The sequence below is a fragment of the Cavia porcellus genome, unplaced genomic scaffold, assembly GCF_034190915.1.
Source record: "Cavia porcellus strain 051 isolate PalLab524CR breed Dunkin Hartley unplaced genomic scaffold, mCavPor4.1 scaffold_5, whole genome shotgun sequence".
NCBI lineage: Eukaryota > Metazoa > Chordata > Mammalia > Rodentia > Caviidae > Cavia > Cavia porcellus.
In genome coordinates, this window is record NW_026947488.1 from 42,582,539 (window position 1) to 42,588,538 (window position 6,000).

Here is a 6,000-nt window from a genome sequence, read left to right on the forward strand (position 1 = left end):
TTTGCTCACTACAGCCTGTCTGAGTTTGTTTTGCCCAGACTATTTTTGCTCACATGGTTGTTCTCAGCCACAGACATTCAGATGGAAACCAGAGAGATCCAAATACTCCAGAGGAACCTATAAACAAATGTAGGAAGAAGCCTCCAGTCTGACCATGGCGCCCACAAAAGTTTCTGTAGACAGAGTAGAAAGGGCTGGGAAGCCAGACTCTACTACTTGAGAACTTGCCTAAGTCTTTCTGAGATATTTTAGATATTTCATTATGTGCTACTGGTTTGGAAGGGGGGACACTCAAAGCAGTAGATTGGAAAGAATTTTATTAAGTTGTGTGTGTGTGTGTGTGTGTGTGTGTGTGTGTGTGTGTGTCCAAAGATTCCCTTTTAGGGGCCTAGAAAAGCCATGTTCCTACAATTCTGTGTTTACAAATTGGGCCTTATTTCACTGTTTTAAATTAAAGGTTAGGCCAAAAAAAAAAGTCCTTAGGTTAACAAATTTACAGAAAAGCAACAGTGTAAAGTAAGAAGTTTTTTAACTAAGAAAAGAAATGGTTGTATAAATACTCCAAACATTGTCTAAATGATGTATGTTTGGGGATCAGTAAGTACCAACAACCCCAGCTGGTAAATATGCAAACATCATTAACAGAAACAGAACTCTTAGCAATTTTATAGATCTCAGAAACATGTAAGTAGACACTGTACAGGGCTATTTAAACTACTATTTCTCCAAAAGTGTTGGGTTTTTCTTCACTCCTCCCCACACCATCCCCCATTGGTCCAAGAGCAGAAAAAAGAAAAAAAAAAGTAATACAAAACAAGGAAAGGAGGGGACCTAAAATGAGACGCTTATCTGGCAAAGTCCTCTAAGCAGAACATGGACTGAACTTACCCGCTGTTTCATTCATCACAGTCCTGGGTCATTTTAACTTATCAGCTTCTTGTCACCTTAGAAGATTTCCAGCCAGAAGCCCTCCAACTCTCACATCTACACAAAGACACTCAGTGAGACCTGGGGCTCCCGTGTCCTTATGGAAGGAGAAAGTTGAGCCAGTGAATCTGAACAAATAAAAACAAACTTAAAAACCCCATGCAATAGCAGTAAGAAAACTAGAAGAAATCCTCGCTTTCACAAATCGCCAGATCTGTGTCTAACTGGATCCTCTAAGACAACCTAGAAATTGACGTGCTGCCTGACAAAACAAAATCAGGTTATAGAACATTTTCACCTTTTCGCCTTCCAACGAATTGCTTGTTTTCCCATCTGAACAATAACCTTATTGTTTGCACTGAAGTACAGTACATGACTAGTCATGTTAGGAAGTGAATGAATTGTTGTGCTGTCAACATGATTTTTTTCCCACATACCTATTATATCTAGGAATTCCTTCCAAAGTTAGAAACTGAGGAAAAGGCACACTGCTTTTATCTACTCCCATTATCCAGTGACATTTAGGCTAAGGTTATTTAACAATGTGAAATATTAATAATAAGTCACCAGACTTTGACAAAAAAACAACACTATGTATTGTTGAGAAGTCTGGTGAGAATTTGATCTATCAGATTTTTGCATGTTTTATGTAAGCTTGCTTTACAGCAATCTGAAAGTCTCAGTTTACTTGCCAGTACAGAGGAGATGAAGGTATAAAGGTTTGGGCCTGATATGAGACACACCTGTTCATCCCCTTCCCTCTTTTGTCTCAAAGCACTTAGCAACTCAGGAGTCTACTGACAAAAAAGTAGGGGTATCAGACATCCAGCTAGGTCTAGTCTGGACACTCCTAACATTTCGTTAAACTGAAAAACCTAAACAAATCAGACATTTTCATTGTAAATTAGGAAAAAGATCATTCCAGTTGATAATGTCTGATATATATATATATATATATATATATATATATATATATATATATGCTGAGGTGATGATTTCACATTCTTCCAAGCATGGCACAGACAGAAAAGCAGTCGTGTCCACTTACCCTGCTCCTTTACTCACTGATGGTCATAGAGAACACATCAGACAGTCTGAGGAACTAGCACAGGCAGCGGGGGCAAACGAGGTCCCGTGTGACATCTAATCCCAGCCACAGTCAAGGCTGAGTCTGCACTAATTAACACTGCAACACCCTACATGTACAAGTCAAGTTCCCCACAAAATTTTTACCACCCAGATTAGCCAGACATTAGTATGTGCACGTCATTTTATCTGCTCTTTATCCTATATTTCTGCTTGTCTCTATTTGCTTCACATTTCAAAGGAATGATGCAGCATAAAAAAATACATCTTAGCCTCAGGTCTTTGTATGCTCGGGATTCTAGGGCCAGATCAGATTTATGGCGAGACTGCCACATACATGCATAAAAATGCTTTTTTGAACTCTTGCTGATATCCAAACATAAATATTGTGTAATGATTCTTAAAGGCAAATAAAATCTTTCAACCTTATTATTCTTCTCCTGATTGAGGGACAGGAATGCATCAGAACCAGATGCTTGTATCCACCTCATGTTCCCATCCATCCACCAGGCTAGTCTCAGCATGTTCTCAGGACAAAGGCAGAGGCATCCCGCAGGAGGAGGAATCCCGCAAGCACAGGTGATTTCAAGCCTCTGTGTGTCCTCTCTGATAGCATCTTCCTGCCCAACACTAGTTACATGGCCACAGTGTCAAGGGGCAGGGAAGTAGACCCCATTACCCTCTATGCCAATAGATGTGCAAACAAGGAGGGGAAGACCTGAAGTCCTGATACACTGACTCTGCCATCTTCATAGAAGCAGACAGCAGTAGATGACTACAGAGACCCAGAGATAGTTTATACCTAAGACAAAACCAGAATCCAGGTCTGTGGACTTACAATTTTTTTAAATGATATCCATTGTCTTTATTTGACAAAAATACAACAAAAGGACCATAAAGTATTTTAGTATTATCAAATGTAACCCTTACTTTCTGAAACAGTGCCTAAGTACACTGTATCTATAAAATATATTTGAACAACTTCAAATCAAATGTGAAAATGTGATTCTCTACCTGCAGTTTCAGGAATTAAGATTTTATGCTCTTATAGGTCATACTTCAAGCCAGGAAAGCATCTCATAAAGAGAAACAAAAAATGTGATGGTTGGGGAAGTCTACTTAGAGCTGTCAGATTTAGCATATAAAATTACAATATGCCACTTAAATCTGAATTTTATAAACAAATACTGACTTTTAGAATTTTACAGTTTTTACAGGGAAATATTCTTATGCTAAGAATCAATTATCTATCTGAAATTTAAATTTATTTAACTGAGTTTTCTCCTCTCTTTTACCTGGCAACTTCATGAGTCTACTAAGATATTTAAAATACATGCAAACTATAACTAAGAACAAGCAAGCTGTATAGACATATATAAAACAATAATTGTTCTTAAAGATTTTTTCAGAGAATTACTATAAATATGGAGAATAAAGATGCTAATTTCATAATGAAGATTACTGTATATAGTATATTATGTATGGTATATTTAGTGTCATCCACAATAAAATTTTCCACAAAACTATATAAAGAAATATTAGGATTTTATATTTCAGATACTGTTTGGATAAGTGGGAATCAAAGCTTACAAATAATGCAGTTACTAACATTCTACAACTGTCAGGTGTCAATGGTCTAAAAAGTGAAGCTATAGATCTGGACTCTATGTAGAAGCTAATAGATTTTTATTGGCACAGTAGAGAAGCAGAGGCAAAGGAGAGAAAAAGAAAGAAACAAAGAAAGAAAAAAGCCTTTAGTGAGGACAAGGCAGGTTGCAGGAGAGTGCAAGATTCCTCCACGGGACAAAAAAGCAGCAGGCTATTTGGTTTGACAGGGGTGGAGTTTGAAGGGAAGATTGACAGCTGATTGAAGGAATGCCAGCACACTCACGAAAAGCAGGAAGTTCAATTTTGGGCTTGGGGGAAGAACATGGAAGTCAGTAATGAAGGGACAGGATGTCACTCCATGGCCCAGCGTCTTGTTGGGCAGGTGCCACGCTGAGCTACATAGGGTGGAACCCATCAGAAGCCACTCTCCCACATGGTAAGTAGATGTAAAGGACTTGGATAGTTAGCGAGCCCAATCATTCCTTCTCAGTGTCTTTCAGAGAGTTCCACCGACAAGGAAACAGCACCCAGTTGATTGGTTCCATGCACACTGCTCCTGGGAACCCAGCCACAAAGCCTAAGATTGCCACACAGAACCCAGCATTTGAGGGCTAAGAGGCAATGGCTGGCTGAGGAAATCCACAACTATAAAACCAATTAATAAGCAAAGTTAAAAACTTACAAATAACATAGATGTAAAATATTTGTCATGATCTGAATTGGTAGCCATTTGAATTACTGTTGGTCTAGTTGAATCCACAGCTGTTAGTGGAAAGGAATTTTTTTTAAAAATCTTACTTTTAAATCTAGCCAAACTATCTGTTAGAGCTGGTTCCCATTAAATGTTTGTTAATTCAATTTATAAAATCCAAAGTCCAAGGGCCACCTCTGTCTGCTGTACACAATAGGCACTGTATATATTCAGACTGGCCCTCGGCCAGTATATAGTGTCGTACAGACTGGGATCTTGTATGTAAACACTGTTTGAATCTCTGATAATCGAAAATTTTTAAAAATTGTTATGGCTTCAATATCCTTATAATGCAAAATAAATATTGAACTTCCTGTGTGCAGTTCCTGTGTTGAGGCTGTGGGCCTTCTTTTTGACTGAGTGTGAATAGGGGTTTGTTTTAGCATTTTCATTAAGTCCAAGTTTCCCTTTCCACTAGGAAGAGAGAAGAAGTTGATGGTGAGGGAAAATCGCCTCTCTAGACTAAGTTTTATTGTCTTTTCACTGGACCAGTATATCACATTTCATAAAATTTCTCATATTGTGCTTATTTCTAAGTTAAATATTGAGTATGTATAAGTGCTCCCCAAAGGATCTTTTGTCAAATCCTATAATTATAGGCAAAGCAAATTTAAAAATAGGCATAAATAAGAAGTGGCATTATTTAGTGGATAAACTACAATCCAAGACAAGAATTGACTAGTGCATTTATTAATATGTACTGTAAGAAAAATACTAAAAGAAAAAATAAGAGAGAAAGATGTTCTTTCTATTTCCCTGGTTTTCATTCATTCTGTAAGTATCTACCACACAAGCCTATGCCTCTCTCTGCCCACAAGTAGTCAGAAAATGAGAGATGCTGACATTGACTCTCTCACTTAACCAGCTAAGAAGTCTTCAGGGAGTATCTTCCAGGTACTTTGCACTGTGATAGAATGGAGGACAAAGACCAAAAGTAAGATTCTCCAGTAGGTGACAGTGCCCTTATACACTTCCCACACTGGCTTTTCCCATTTGCAAAAATCCATCTCCTACTTGCCATGTAGAAGTCATTAGTCAGCATGGATCTCAGTGATGGCTATGGTAAAAAATGGCTAAAGATAAAGGCAAAATCTCACTCATCCTTTTTGTTCAAGAATTATGCATCAAATACTTACCATACTTCTGTTGCTTGGGTCATTCTTTGCTCTAGTTAGGCTTGGTGGTGCATACCTACAATTCCAGGAAACTGAGAGGTTGAGGCTGAAGGATGGAAGATTTGAACCCAGTTTGGACAGACCTTGTCTCAAACTTTGGGTGGAGAGTGGGGATGAAGTTCAGTGTGAAAGCCTTAGGTTAAATCCCTAACATCTCTATGAAAAATAAAAAAAAGAAGAGGGAGAAAAAGAGAGGTAAGGAGGAAGAAGGTAGAGAAGTGGAAAGAGGAGAGGTGAGTAGAGGAAAAGAGAGGGAGAGGGGAGGGGTGTGCACTGTTTTTAAATAGCTTCAACTGGAAAAGATAAGTACTCTACCAAAGAGCCAGCTACTAGTCCTCAAATGTAGGACACAAGTAAAAGATTAAAAATCAGAGTGGATGTTTGCTATAATGTAAAACAAATAACAATTTAGTGTACTGTTTGTTGTTGTCGTTTGGTGCTCAGTTTTGTTTT

General features: G+C 38.1%; 1 long non-coding RNA gene across 1 annotated transcript in view; it reads right to left on the reverse strand.

The window, feature by feature from the left end:
* LOC134476051 (uncharacterized) overlaps window positions 1-1,176 on the reverse strand; it is a 38,424-nt gene extending 37,248 nt beyond the window's left edge. Inside the window, exon 1 of the long non-coding RNA XR_010047491.1 lies at window positions 889-1,176. This is a non-coding gene — a long non-coding RNA (uncharacterized LOC134476051). The remainder of the gene's footprint in view (window positions 1-888) is intronic.
* Between the last annotated feature and the right edge of the window lie 4,824 nt (window positions 1,177-6,000).